The sequence below is a fragment of the Stegostoma tigrinum genome, chromosome 1 (assembly GCF_030684315.1).
Source record: "Stegostoma tigrinum isolate sSteTig4 chromosome 1, sSteTig4.hap1, whole genome shotgun sequence".
Lineage (NCBI taxonomy): Eukaryota > Metazoa > Chordata > Chondrichthyes > Orectolobiformes > Stegostomatidae > Stegostoma > Stegostoma tigrinum.
The window spans coordinates 129,208,235-129,223,961 of NC_081354.1; the positions used below are offsets into that span (position 1 = coordinate 129,208,235).

General features: G+C 42.7%; 1 long non-coding RNA gene across 2 annotated transcripts in view; it reads right to left on the minus strand.

Moving 5' to 3' along the window:
• LOC125457062 (uncharacterized) overlaps nt 1-15,727 on the minus strand; it is a 184,808-nt gene that overhangs the window by 25,121 nt on the left and 143,960 nt on the right. For both annotated transcript variants that reach the window (XR_007248558.2, XR_009446154.1), the window contains one exon: nt 2,368-2,466. This is a non-coding gene — a long non-coding RNA (uncharacterized LOC125457062). The remainder of the gene's footprint in view (nt 1-2,367; nt 2,467-15,727) is intronic.

Below are 15,727 nucleotides of genomic sequence, written 5' to 3' on the forward strand. Positions count from 1 at the left end.
AGAATAACTGGGATCCCTGCGGCTACCCATGGCAACCCCTCTTACCTGAAGAAAATGAGAGGAGTTAAAAAAGTTGTTGAGGGTGATCCTCAAAAGGCACTTCAGCATAAAACTAACTTTAGCTTTGGCTAAAGAAGTAATGGATGAAGAAATGTTAAATAAAAATGAAGCGAAAGGAAACTTTATCTCCAATATGAGTTTGCAGTTAGATGACAGAGCAGTCCATCACTGAACACACTAATAACTATTGAATTGAAGGTATGCTGCATGATGTGGATATGAGGTAATGCATGATATCATCCCTTGTTTCAGCATTGCAGTCTGCAGCATGAAGATGCAGCCACATTTCAGCAACAACCTGACCTTGATACAGAAATTAAAATGATAGCTTGATTGGCACTGCAACTACACATGCTAAATCTGGCCTGAGTTCACTTGCATAATTATTCACACAGATGCATCAAAAGATATCTGATGGTAGTGGAGAAAATACCTGTGAGTGTAATTTAAATGAACTTGAACACTTAAAGGATGCATTCTAATTTGTGCACAGGGCAGGGCATATGTAAGAAACAGATGCTACAATGGCTTGTGTAAGCCTGTGTCAGAGGGCAAAACACGAAAACTATGCAAAGGCTATTTAAATGGCATAATAGTGTTTAGCTGACGCATCTTTTCATTTTGAAGTCTTTCCCAACTGTAGTCCATGCCCATCCTGGAATTATGAATTCGAACATGACCCTTACTTTTAAAGGCCATCTTAGGTCAGGATGGGATCTCCTTCGTGCACAGTTTCTGTTAGTGTGCCTTTAAGCAAAGTGCTTATCACACTGTCGGGCGAGGAGATATAGTTTCCACTTCCGTTCCCTTCAGCACCAGGAGTTAAATCTCCGAAAAACTCCCTTTGAGACATTTAACCAAAGTCCAAAAATAGGTGCTAGTCAGGACAGAATCCAACCGGAACAAAAACAAAGTTGCTGGAAAAGCTCAGCAGGTCTGGCAGCATCTGTGAAGTTAAAAACAGACTTAACGTTTCGGGTCCGGTGACCCTTCAAAACATAGGGTCACCGGACCCGAAACGTTAACTCTGCTTTTAACTTCACAGATGCTGCCAGACCTGCTGAGCTTTTCCAGCAACTTTGTTTTTGTTCCTGATTTATAGCATCCGTAGTTCTTTCGTTTTTTATTCAGGATCCAATTGGAATGGTTTCCACTGGCTTCTCCAGCTGTGCTTGGTAGCACAGGAAAGTAAGCGTTAGTAATTTTGATCTATGTATTAATACACACAATGTTTTGTCTATGAATATTAAAACATTATCATTTTTGTACGAGAAGAATATTGCATGAATTATGAGCAACTTTAGCAATGAATTCAAAATAACACTGTTCTAATTCATACAAAAGCAAATCTTTGTTTCAGGAAGATTAATTAGATTTGTCCAGCCTCCAGAATTTAGGTTCAGTTTAATTCTTTACCACCGAAGTCTCCAAAATTTAAATTCCATTCCTTTTAATCGTGCAGTTTTACAGAGATCCCAGTTGTCTTTATTTCTCTCTAATAAAACCAAACCCTTTGGCAGACAGAAGAAAGTGATATAAAAATAAAAGGGCATTGATGTGAACTGGATAGGCTTATGGACGTAATCGAATAAAGAGACTTGTGCGGTCCACAGTCACAAAGAAGGCGAGTGTCAGTGCCTGCTGATTCAGGAAAGGCTGCTTGTCAATAAAGGCCCTTAAACTGGTTAAATGCATGGTGAGCGTGTGCAGAATCCTTGTCACTAACAGGTGGCTGAGTGAGCTCAGCTGGTGTTACGCAGAGGCTGGCTTTGACCTTCGTTAGGATAATTTCAGCTCTCAGTCTTACCCCCACTCCTAAACCCCCTCCCCCGCCCCCATCCCCACCCCACAACTCTCTCTCTTGCTCACCCCACCCCCTCTCTCTCTTTATTTTAGTTACTGTACTTGCCATAGTGGAAACAATTTGTGGATGAATAATTTCTTTAGTCCCTCGAGGGGCCGGTGGCTCACTCAACTGAATTAACATAAAGGAACAGCAACAACGGCAATGTGAAAAGCCTAGCTGGTGGGAGGATTAAGTATATCATTGAAAGGAATTATGTTGTAAATGACTGGGAGTGGTAGAGCTTCTGTTCCTTGGTCCCATCTGGTACTAAAAGAATACCTTGTCATAATTACCCCCAGATGGCTTTGTGGTGCACAAGGTCTGGTCAACCAGGTGCCACAGTGTCTTGCTGAGCATGATATTCATTTGCAACAACGCAGTGACAAAAATGGACTTTGTGCCACCTGATTTCTTTTCATTATTTTTCTTGGGATTTAAACAAATGTGAACTGAACCCTTACCTATTGAGCACAAGCTTTGTTGTCGGCTCTGTAAAGTGGCAGCTTTATTTTTTCTTTCTCTTCCCCCTTTTCTCTGTCCATGGAAGCGAGTGGTCCACCCTTTCAGGAAAAGAGAGAGAGAGAGAGAGCACCGCCGTTTTGTCAATCTTTTATGAATCTGAAACTCACACTCTGTAAAAACATCATTACCGATGTCAAGGGAGAAAAGAAACAGAGAGTACCGTTTACAGTAAAACTCACTAAGCATGAGAAGGAACATTTTTATTGATAGAAAGCATTGTTTTGTCAATAACATCGGAGGGTAACCTTGTTATATTGAATTGTTGTGTATCGGAGATCTTTGAACTGCATTAGGTCTTTAACCCTTTCTTTGATCACCATAATATTTTGAAAGAGCGCAGATAGAAGGTAAACAGAGACTTGGGCATACCAAAAGCTTGTAACAAAGCATTCCACTATATATTTGAATATTTGATGTGAAAGACCATGCCAAAAGACATAGCTAAGAGGAAATGCTATTTTGTATTCAAATAACTCTCCTCCATATCTCTTTGGTTGAGATGAAAACTTGACAATTATCTTTATACATGTTTTGCATGATCTATGTAAGTGAAGTAGATGAACCTCCAATGAGACCCCCAAAAGTCATATTTTGTTGCCAATGTGTCATTTGTGGTACAATTTGCATAGTGTAAGCAATATTTCAAGCATTGTGCATTTTGCTGTTGATTTGTTTATCTGTTTTCACAGGCTAAACGGTAATATTGAGCATAGAGGAAATAATCAGAGTATCAATTTAAAAACATGTGTGGCATGCTGTATACTTTTAAAGGTTCTCAGGATATGATGGGTTAAAGTGTGCTGATCCAAATTTATTTGCAGCCATGTTGTGTCATCTGGAAGAGCCTGTTGGGGAGGGATGTTTGTATCTCTCCAGATGATAAAAGGCCCTGTGACAAAATGAAGTAGTGACCCGCTTGGAGATGTCTAACATATGCTTGCACAGATGCTACCAGGCATCCCCAGTGGAGTTGAAAGTGATTATTGAATATTAGGGAAATTCATATCAGCTGGAGGTAAGTGGCATACATTAGGAGCTACAAAGAAGTATAAAGAAGTTCAAATTTCTGCACTAATGAGGAACTACTGCTAGGGAAGTTAGTAATCTACTTAAAATTATGCCAGACATTTTTACAAATCTTTCATCTTTTTAATCAAGTGACATTCCTTTTGAGAGATTATCTTGCAATGTGGCTTTCCTTGCTTTTACTCTGGAAAAGGAAACCCCAAATGAACATTACAAGCTGTGTGCAGCAGAAACATTAATATCAACATTAATAGAAAGAAACAGAAAGTTGAATTTCAACAAAAGCTTCAGTTGTGTCAGAAGAATTTTTCTTAAATACTTTTGTCATGATTTTGGAATTAACTAACAAAGAGTACCTTATAAACAAACTATTTCTGATTGTAATAGATGATATTTCCTTTCATAGAGACATAGACAATAGGAGCAGGAGTAGATCATTTGGCCCATCGGACCCAGCCTGTCATTCATGATCATGGCTGATCCTTTATTTCGATGTCTCATTCCTGGTCTTTCCCCATATTCCTTGTAGCCTTCAGTCTACAGAAACCTATTTCTTTTTTAAACATATACTTTGATTTCATCTCTACAAAGCCCTCTGTGTTGGAGGATTCCACAGATTCACCATCCTCTGTATAAAGAAATTCCTCCTCATCTCAGCCTGAAATGTTTTACCATCCTGAAATTGTGATGCCTTATTCTGGATACCCGAGCCAGTGGAAATATTATCCCTACATCCTCTCTGCCCAGCCCAATCTTAATATTATCTTTTTCAATGAGATCGTCTCTCCTAAGAATAAATTGCAATGAATACAGGCACCATCGACTCAATCCCTGCTCAAACTTATCATCACAGGAACATGTCTAATGAACCTTCTTTGCATTCTGTCTATGGAAAATATATTCCTTCTTACATAGGGAGGCCAAAGTACATGAAATCCCCAAGTATCCTCTCAACAAGGCCATGTGTAACTGTAGTAATACTTCCATGCTTGCGTACGGAAACCCTCTTAGAATGAAGGACATCATACCATTTGCCTCTTAATTGTTTAATGCACTTGTGAACTTGCTTTCAGTGACTGGTGTGGAAAAATGCCTCAGTCCCTCTGCACATCAACATTTCCCAATCTATCACTGTTTAAATAATATTCTGCTAATTTACAATCCAAATTAAGTGGATCATTTTACCCATGTCATTCATGTTATACTGTATGTAAAAAAAAATTCATGAGAAGTGGGTGACATAGCTTGGAGCAGCATTTGGCTAGCTGCCTTCTGAATTACTGCAATCCGTTTGGTGTACACACACCTATGTGTTGTTCAAGATGATTTTAACCCAGCAATAGTTTCTTTACTCAGAGAGTAGTAAGGGAATGGAACACTTTGCCTGCAACTGTAGTAGATTCGCCAACTTTAAGTACATTTAAGTTATCATTGGATAAGCATATGGACGTACATGGAATGGTATAGGTTAGATGGGCTTCAGATCGGTATGACAGGTCGGCACAGCATCAAGGGCCGAAGGGCCTGTACTGTGCTGTAATGTAATGTTCTAATGCTGAAGGAATGGCAATATATTCCCAAGTCAGGATGATGAGTGGCTTGGAGAGGAGCTTGTAGGTGGTGATGTTTCCTTGTATCTGCTGTCCTCCTAGATGGTAGGCATCATGGGTTTGGAAGGTGCTGTTCAAGGAACTTTGGTGAATCTGCCATGCATTTGTCCACTCAGTCAATTTGTTCAAAATCAACTCAAAACCTCTTTGCTGCTCCTCATCACTCAAAATCCCACCTAGTTTTGTGTCATCAGCAAACTGGAAAATACTAATTTGATTCCCTCACCTAAATCTATAATATATATTGTGAGTAGCTGGGGCCTAAAAAGTGATCTTTGTGGTACCTCACTAGTCACTGCTTTCCACTTTGAAATAGATTCATCTATTATTATTTTCCAGTGCCTGTCTGATAATTAATTCTCAATCCATGCTTGTATATTACCCTTATCCCAAATACTTTGAAGTTGCACATGGGCCACTCATGTGATTTTATCAAAGGCTTCTGAAAATTCAGATCAACAATATCTAAGCCCTCATCTAGTCTACCAATCGTGTCCTCAAAAAGCAATAGTTCACTTATCAAATAATTTCCTTTACATAAATCCTCTGATTTTGTCTAATTCCTTTGGTATTTTCTAGACATGCTTTCCCTACATTCTTTACAATAGACTTCAGCATTTCACCATTATTGATGTTAGGTTATCATTCCCCATTTCCTCCTTCGCTCCATTTTTTAAAAAGTCGGGTCATATTTGCCACCCTCTAAGACAAAACTAATTATATAGCAGATATTTTTAGGGAAGAATTCATTTGATTATCTGTCAACATTGTCAGCCAAGTCTGAGATGATAACAGAAGGGTTCCAATCCAGGATTTGAGCACAGATGACATTCCAGTGCACTACTGAGTGAGCATCACACTGTTCGATGTGCAGTCTTTTCAATGAAACATTAAGACAAGGTTCCATTAGCCTGATGTAAAAGATCCTATGACATTACACTGAAGAAGAACAGGGGAGTTAACCCTTATGTCTGGGCCAATATTTATCTCTCTGTCAGTGTTACATTTTCTTGATGAACCAGTCCAGCAACATTGTTACACCCTTCTTGAACATGTGGGACCTGCACCCATATCTCCTGGCTCAGAGATAAGAACATGACCACTGCACCACAAAAATCTTCAGTGAACATGGAAAAAAAAGATTGTCTTTTCATTGTTTATATTTGTGTGTGTTTGTTGAGAAAAAAATAGCAGTTGTGTTTTCTGTATGACAATAATGATTACACTTCAAAAAGGACTTAATTGGCTGTAGAGTTCTTTCAGATGTTCACTAATTGTGAAAAAACAGAAATCTTTCTTTTTTTTCATTTTCTGCTCAACATTCTGTGCTCAATTTTCTTCCCCAAGTTCTTGAAGTTTTTGGGGAGGAAATTCAGCATGGTTGCTCTTACCACCCGGGCAGCAATAAATCTGCAGCCAGGCTTGGACTCCTAATTTTATTTGCCATTAGCTTCAATAAAGAAGTTGAGATGTGCTGAAAAGTAAGCTGCTATCTCTAGCTACAGCTTGTTGTATTGCTTAATCTGAGAGAAGATCCTTTTGTCACATCCCTTTGTCACATTATGTGTGTGCACTTGTAGGTACCATATTATAGGAAAGATGTGAGTGCACTGGTGGGAGTGCAGAAGCATTTTTTAAGAATGATTCCAGGAATTAGAAATCCCAGTTATGAGAACAGATTGAAGAATTCTGGGATAACTCAGTTTGGAGTTGGAGGACCACAGCAGGCCAGGCAGCTTCAGAGGAGCAAGAAAGCTGACGCTTTGGGTCGGGACCCTTCTTCACTCCTGAAACATCAGCTTTCCTGCTCCTCTGATGCTGCCTGGCCTGCTGTGTTCCTCCAGCTCAACACTGTGTTATCTCTGACTCCAGCAACTGCAGTTCTTACTATCTCTATTGAAGAATTTGGAGTCGCTCTCCTTGGGTGGGTCAGATAGAGTAAATAAGGAAAAGCTGCTCCTGTTGTTAAAGGGCATTTAAGGTGATGTGAGGGGAAAAAAAAATTCAGTCAGTAAGTAGTTAGAGTCTGGAATGCACTGTGTTGGAGGCAAGTTCACTTGAGGCATTCAATAAGGCATTGAATGATTGGATATAAATGGTGTGCGAGGATATAGGGAGAAAGCAGAAGATTGGCTGCAGATATTGAAGAGCAGGAATCATGGGCCAGATGACCTTTTTTCGCACTGTAACTGCTCTATGATTCTACTCATTGAGATACAGTGCTATCGGTGTCAGCTAACAAGCAGTACATTGCCAAGTAACAACTCTTACTGTATGAACTTTAACATTTCTGCAGGATTCAGCTTCTTCGACCTGGAAAAAAAGGACGTTTAATTTAGGTAGAAATTCATTCTGATTCCTTATTTGTTTTTCTCCCCATTCAATTTCTTAATCAGACCAATTGGAAACCAAGGGTACAATTTAATGTTCTCCTGTGTGCCGGGTTTGGTGATGAGTGGATATAAAATTTGTCGGGATTGTGGCATCTTTCTATCTGTACGTCTCCAATGAATAGCTTAGTATCAGTGGCTAATTGACACCCTTAACTAGGCAGTAAATGCTCCATTAAAGGGCACAGCCTGCTATCGGTATGAACTCAATTGAACTCACCATGAGGGGAGTACAGCAAGCAAGCCCATGCTGGTTGCTTGCAGACTCCCACTGTGCAGGTGTGGGGTGGTATGAGTGATACTTTGCGACAAGGCACTCAGCACCTATCTGAGGGACATAGAATTGAGAAGTGCAGTCTACTAGTATTTCGGCAGACAGCAACCACCACCTTCCCAGCACAGGAAAGGACAACTAGTCCTCTAATAAGTGCATGACTGGTTTTTAATTGCATGGGCCTTCTCTAAAAGAGTGATAGTGGGGCTCCCATTGTTTGTCCAGGCAGTGTGAAATACCTACCATTTCTCCTAAATGCCACCTCATGCTTCATTACAGGGCAAGAAACTTGGTCCTTGTGGATGGTGCTGATGGATGCTTCAGGCCAGCATTCACCCAAAGTGCAGTGGACTAGCTCCCCTGTAAGGGTCTAGGATTCTAAGACATTCACATGGAAAACAAGGTAACACTATTAAAACATCATATGGAGGTGCCGGTGTTGGAATGGGGTGAACAAGGTCAAAAATCACAACACCAGGTTATAGTCCACTAGGTTTTTTAGCTTTTTGAGCACTGCTCTTTCCTCAGGTATAGTGTGGAAATGGAGGCATTCCAACACAGAATTTATCAAGAGAAAGGTAACAACCCTAAAAATAGTTGCTCACTGCCTCCTGTTGAATCTTTAATCAGTAAGAAAGGAGACTTTTTTCCTGTGCAGGGCCTCCAACCAACACTATACACCAGATACATTGACCACATTTTCTTCCTTTAGACTCATGGCGAGGAATCACTGAAACAACTACAAAATGATGTCAACAAATTTCATTCTGCCATCAGTCTTATCATAGACTACTCTTCACAATCAGTTTCATTCTTGGATGCTCCATCAAGGACAGGCACCTCAGTACCTCACTGTACCCGCAAGCCCATGGATAACCTCATGATGCTGCACTTCTCTTGCTTCCACCCTAAACGTATTAGAACAGCCATCCCCTATGGACAAGCCCTAAGCATCCACAGGAAATGCTCAGATGAGGGGAAATACCATGGACACCTGAAGTTGTTGAAGTACGCCCTCATAAGAACACGATATGGTGCGCAATTCATCAATCGCCAGTTCCAACGTGCCACAGTGAACAACTACAATGCCCTCCTCAGAAGACAGACATGGGATATGATCGACAGGGTACCCTTTGTCATCCATTACTTCCCCCGAGTGGAGAAACTAAGGCATGTTCTTCACAGCCTTCAACATTTTATCAATGATGATGAGCACCTCACCATGATCCTCCCTATCCCTCCCCTTCTCACCATCAAACAACTGCCAAACCTTAAACAGACCAGCATTTGCAGCTAACTACCCAGCCTTCAGGATAACATCGACCACAACACCACACAACCCTGTCATGGCAACTCTGTAAGATATGTCAGATTTTCGACATGGATACACCAACATACGTGGGTACACCACCCACCACGTCAGATATTCATGTGACTCGGCCAATGGTCTCTATCTCACATGCTGCAGGCAAAGATGCCCCAAACCTTGGGATATTGGTGAAACCATGCAGTCGTTATGGCAGCCTTGGATGGATGCTGCATGCCAATTGCCAGACAGGTATGTTTGCTCCCAGTGGTGGAACACTTAAGCGGTCAAGGGCATTCAATCTCTGATCTGCGTTTTAGTGTCCTCCAAGGCAGACTTAGATACACATCAACACAAAAGCGCTTGGCTGAAAGCCAAGTTCTGTACCAATGAAGATGCCCTCAACAGTGATCTTGGGTTCACGTCATTGCTAGAGTGGCCCACCACACTATATAATCTCACAAACATATTCACACACACACACACATGCACACATACTTTCTCACACAAACACACTTACACACACACACACACACACACACACACACACACTTGCGCACTCACATATGCCCTCTTTCTCACACACTCTCACACACACACACGCGCACACCCTCACACACATACACTCTCTTACACGCACCCACTCTCTCTCACCCACACCCGCACAGACACAGACACACACACACACACACACACACACACACACACACACACACACACACACACACACACACAAATCTATGGAGTGAATTATTTCATTCAAGATGTTTGTGTATTTGCAGCTACATTCTATTTTATTCAAGACAATAAAACCAGCCTGACTCCAAGTTAAAACAGAGACAGGTTCTAAACAAGGCCTCACACCTAAAATGCAGTGTCTGACCCAGGATGTCACCTCTTGTATACATTGATAAAACCTGTAATTATCTTGGGGCAATGATTTGAAAGAAATTCATGCGATTTGTATTTTAATCAATAGAAACCTGCATGTCCTTTCTAATTGATTAAAGATTGAACAGGAGGAGGTCAGCGAGCTATTTTTAGGTTTGTTACCTTTCTGCCTATAAATTCTGTTTAGTCAACTTCCTCTTCCACCCTATATCTGAGGAAGGAGCAGAGGAGTACTTTGAAAGCTTGTGTTTTCAAATAAACCTGTTGGACTATGACCTGGTGTCGTGGGATTTTTGACCTTATTAAAACATCCTCAAGAAATCCTTCACTCTGACACTGAGTAAATCATTGCTAACAGATGTGAAATGATAATGCGCATTTAATACCATTTTTACTTTCCTTTCTATGTTTCAAAGTTTACTGCCACATGGATGTTCATTCCCATTCACTTTAGTCTTCCACAATTATTTTTGACCCAGCACCAATTCTCTCATCAATATTTTTCCCATGACATCCCCTCAACTGATGACTTTACAAACTGAGCAAATACCTTGAGGAGGTGTTAAATCGTGCTCTGTGCCTCCCACAGGCACCTGCGGTCAAAGGTCAATTTGTGACTCTTTAATTGGTCGCAGCTCTTTCTGTTTGCCATGTGTGCAATTTTCTTCACTTGCCACCAGGGTGCTGTCTAAATACATGGGAGTCTGCACCTCGTATCACAAATAGTCGTGCAAACGAGTTCACACTGGAATATTTAGTGTTATTAGCAGTTGCTCTCTCAAATAGGATTTGCTCCAGTCCATTTGGAAATGACACACATATTTCAACACATATTAACTCCAGATGACCATCAAAAATGATTCTGGAGCTGCCACCCTGCAATCATTGGGTAAATTGTATGGGGTGAGCGGAATTGATTGAAAAGTTGGTTTTCAGCCCATTGACGTTACAAAGCCCTTCCCTGCTGTCATAATACACTGGGGGCAGGTTTCATAAGGTGACTGGGTGTGTCAGGCAGTGGAGGTCCTGACCTCAAGGATTGCTTGCTAATCTGATTGGTCAGTAGTTGAGTCGCCCTAGCAGTGCCATTATGCGATAATGACCATTGCTGGGACTACAAGGGACTTTCAAGTAAAAGGTCTTGTATACTGGATGTACAAGTAAGTCTGGAGGTTTTGGTCAGGAAAGGATCAAGGACCCTTCACAAGGCTGGGGAAGTTGTTAGAGGGAGAGCAAAGTAGTATCATGGTTACTTTCCTTCTTACTAATCCCATCCAATATATTATATTGGCAGAGGTAGAAACAACCCCTTATGTGGCCTTTAATTAGCACCTTAATAGGCCTAAGGGCGGCCAGAAAGGCTAATTTTTTTTAACAATCCAGCATAGTATGAAGTACAAGGAAAGCTGGTGGGTTGGCCTTCAAAAGAATCAGATGGGGTGGCATGGGAGTGCCAGCAAAATATGTCCCGCTCCCCCACATTTTCCTATCTCTCTAACTACATCACTCAATCCAATAGCAGTATCCAAGTCATCAATTTGATTTCACTCTGATAATACAGTACTGTCCTGAAATTGAATCTAATACTTTTGAATCTTTTTACAGAATAATTTTGTAAAATGTTCTGTTTGTTTACATTCTTACCTCACTTCCTGACTTAATTAGCTCCACTAAAGTCCATTGTTCTGAATCTTATCAGAAATCAGCAAATTGTCATTTTCATCAAGTTGCTTGGAGGGTTTGCTCTGCAAGTCCTAGTGAGTTTTCTTGTGTTGTCGTCACAGAGGAACTTCATTGACTAATGTTCACCTTCCCAGGTAGCCCAGCTTGTCCAAAACTAGCATGATTTTCCCACTTGCGATAAGAGGCATGTACTCGCCACTGCTAGGACATGCTGGGATCCCTGATGCTGGCACCATATTTAAAAGATGTCATGCACCCTGTCAAGCACTGGCAGTCCAAGCTGCACTGCACACATCAAACTGTTTTCCCAGGCATGGCAAACAAGGGGAAATTGGCAGCTGCTTTGCAGACAGGGATCTGGAGGGCTTGGTAAATGGGTTCTGCAGGGGGCACCTGTCCTCTTCTCTCGGGACTGGCAGAGGAAGCCACGACACCAACCCCAGGTTGGTGCAAGGTTGCCAACTGGATCAGTGCAGTATCAGCTGGCTGGTGAAATGCCCAGCATTGCTACAAATTGGTCATCGACTTGTCAACATCTTTTCTCTGCTACCTCATACCCACCCTCTTTCTGTTCCTGTGCCCACCTCCCATACAGGCTCAGCTACACCAAATAAAAGCCAACAGAACTGCAAATGCCATAAATCAGGAACAAAACCTGAAGTTGCTGGAAAAACTCAGTGTGTCTGGCAGCATCTGTGACGTAAAATCAGAGTTAACATTTCAGGTCTGGTGACCCTCCCTTAGAACAGTTGGTAGCTAAGAAGTTGTTGGCTTATGTGCAAAAGATAGGGTGGGAGAAGGGGTTAACAAGTAAAAAATAAGTGGGGTAGAGCCCAAGGAGAAAGAACAGTTGGACAGACAAAGGAGTTGACAATGATCTGGCTCGGAGGGTGAGGAGCCGTTAATGGGGACTGTTAGTGGCTAACAATAGGTAGTATGTAATGGCTGGCTAAGTGATAACAAGGCCTGGTATGTGGGGTCGGGGTCTAGGACATGGGAGAATTCAGGCCCTAAAAATATTGAGCCTGGAGGACTGCAGGGTGCCCAAGCGGAAAATGAGGTGTTGTTCTTCAAGCTTGCATTGAATTTCACTGGAACACTGCTGCAAGTCTGAGACAGAGATGTTGGCCAGGAAACAGGGTGGTGTGTTTAAGTGGCAGGCAACTAGAAGCTCAAAGCTTTTTTTTTGCGGGCAAAATGTAGATGGTCTGCTAAGTGGTTAGCCAGTCTATATCTTGTTTCCCCAATGTAGAGGAGACCACATTTTGAGCAGCGAATGCAGCAAGCTAGATTCTGGGAAGTACAGGTGAGGTGTTGCTTCACCTGGAAGGTATGTTTGGGCCCTTGGATACTGGGGAGGGAGGAGGTAAATGGGCAGGTGTTACACCTTTGCTGTTTACAGGGGAAGGTGCCATGGCACAGTGGGGGATGTTGAGAGTGAAGGAAGAGCAGACCTGGATGTCCCAGTGGGAACGGTCCCTGTGAAAGGCAGACAAGGGTGGGGAGGGGAATATGTGTCTAGTGGTGACATTTTGCTGGAGGTGGCGGAAATGGCATCTGATGATCTTCTGGATCTGGATGCTGGGAGGATGGCAAGTAAGGACAAGAGGAAGCCTGTTGTTGTTGTAGGAAGGAGGAGAGGGGAAGAGGGCCAATGCGCAGGATGTGGTCAGACCTGGTTGAGGGCCCTGTCAAAACAGTGTTAGAGAATCCTTGGTTGAGGAAGAAGGTGGATATTTCGGAGGCTCATTTGTCAATGTTGGCCCCATCACTGACCTATATGGGCAGGGACTGGACCACGGAGTAAAAGACTGAGTCAATGTAGGAAGAGTTAAATTCTGTGGGGCAGGAGCAAACTGAAAAAATGGGTCTGTCTAAGCAGGCCTATTTATGGATTTTTAGAAGGAGGTAGAAGCAAGCTCTGCGGGGCTAGAGGTCTGTCATCTTGAATGCAGTGGTGGGTGGGGGTGTGGAGATTACCAGATGAAATAAGGTTAGTTATGGTTGTTGATGTAATGGCCTGATGTGTCATGGTGGGGTCATGGTCCAGGGGAAAGTAGGAGGAGGTATCTGAGAACTGGCGCTCAGCCTCTGCAATGTAGATGTCAGTACGCCAGACTACAACAGCACCCCGCTTATCAGCAGGCTTAATAACAAAGTCAGGGTTGGATCTAAGCGCACGGAGTGCAGTCAGTTTGGATGGAGGTAAGTTGGATTGGGTGAGGAGGGTAGAAAAGTTTAAGTGACCAATGTCATGTTGATGGCTCTCAATTAACAGGTGGAGTGTAGGTAAAAGGCCAGAGGGATGGGTCCAGGTGGAGTTAGAGTGTTGGAACTGGGTGAAGGAGTCTGTGGGATAGGGAGAGCACTCAGCTTTACCAATCTCACTGCTGCATGAGATAATGGGAACTGCAGATGCTGGATAATCTGAGATAACAAAGTGTGGAGCTAGATGAACACGGCAGGCCAAGCAGCATCTTAGGAGCAGAAGAGCTGAAGAAGGGTCTCGGCCCGAAGCACTTTTCTGCTCCTAAGATGCTGCTTGGCCTGCCGTGTTTATCCAGCTCCACACGTTGTTATCACTGCTACATGTACCAGTTTCCTGCACTTGCTCTTTCCCACCTCAGCATTCCCACCACTCCCAACCCTATAGTTCTCATCTTGAAAGCTATCTGTGTTACATAGTTACAGAGTCATACAGCATGGAAACAAACCCTTCAATCCAACCAGTCCATGCTGAATGTAATCCCAAACTAAACTTGCCCACAGCCTGCTCCCGGCCCATTATCCCTCCAAACCTTTCCCATTCATATATCCATCCAAATGTCTTCGAAACATTGTAATTATACCCGCATTCACCACTTCAACAAGAAGTTCGTTCACCCTCTGTGTGAGAAAATGTCCTCTTATGTCTTTATTAAATCTCTATCCTCACATTTTAAAAATGTGTCCCCTTATACACTTGGGACACTGAACCATCTTCCCTCCACCTGTACCAGCACTAACAATTGTGCCATCTAAATTCATCTGATTTGATTCCCCCTATTGCTCTCATTTCAAGAGAAAGTGACCCATAATAAGGTTGAAAGAGCCAGGAGAGATGGCACAGTGCTCAATACTTGGCTTCTCACCTCCTTTGAGGAGATGGCCTCAGCCCTTACAGACGAGGATTAGGACCGGCCCTCTGGAAATGCAGAAGCATCAATGCGTTGGCAACCAAGTAGGAAGCATTGGGCATTGCTGTGTGACTCTCCCATTACTCACGCTCTGTCATAAATATGAAGCTCTGGCCAAGAAAACCCCTGGTTGGCCTTCCTACTCTGCTGCCAATAGAAAGGCTCTCAGCAGCTAATTAATGAGCACTTAAAGGCCTCAGTTTATATCGGCTGGTACTAATCCAGATGCAGGCAGCCTGTTGCCATTAGATGTATATGATGATTAACACCATGTGGCCAGCATTTCACCTCTGTAAGTAGCAGATTGTGGGGGGAGGACTTTTACAGCTTGGGTTGCCCATCAATAAATGACATTCCTTTGCATGATCCAGGAACTGGACTCCTATAAGGGAAGCCCATTGAGGGACATCCCACCTTATACTTATTGCTGTTTGTCACACCCTCCCCCCCCCCCCCTCCCCAAACCCTCAAGCCCATCAAACCCAAGAGAGAAACCAGGCAAAGACAAGTAATACTTGGAAATGAATTTTGAAAGATACAACAGAAATAGGAATAAATGTGCTGTTCAAAATTTTACCGTTGTTGCTTTCTCGGCTGCTGCCCCCTAACAATCACCCCAGTGACCCACAACCCATGAAATCTACACCTTTTTCTACCTGCACTAAGTCGGCCCATAATCCTGGGGCACTGGTGCCTCTCCTTTGCCAGTAGCACTGCTACACATGACAGCTGCCAGACTCTGACTGCTAGTTCTACACACACCTCCTCCACCCCCCTCAACCATGCCCCACATTCCCTTCACAACCTCACACCGACTTCATGGCTTGAAGGGAAGGGCATGCCAGTGGCTCCTAATTGTCTTGATTTATGGTTTGGTGGATCTTCCAAAAGTAGGCTTTGAGTATCATCATTGGTTCAACATGAATCCCCCCCAGGCTCCAAG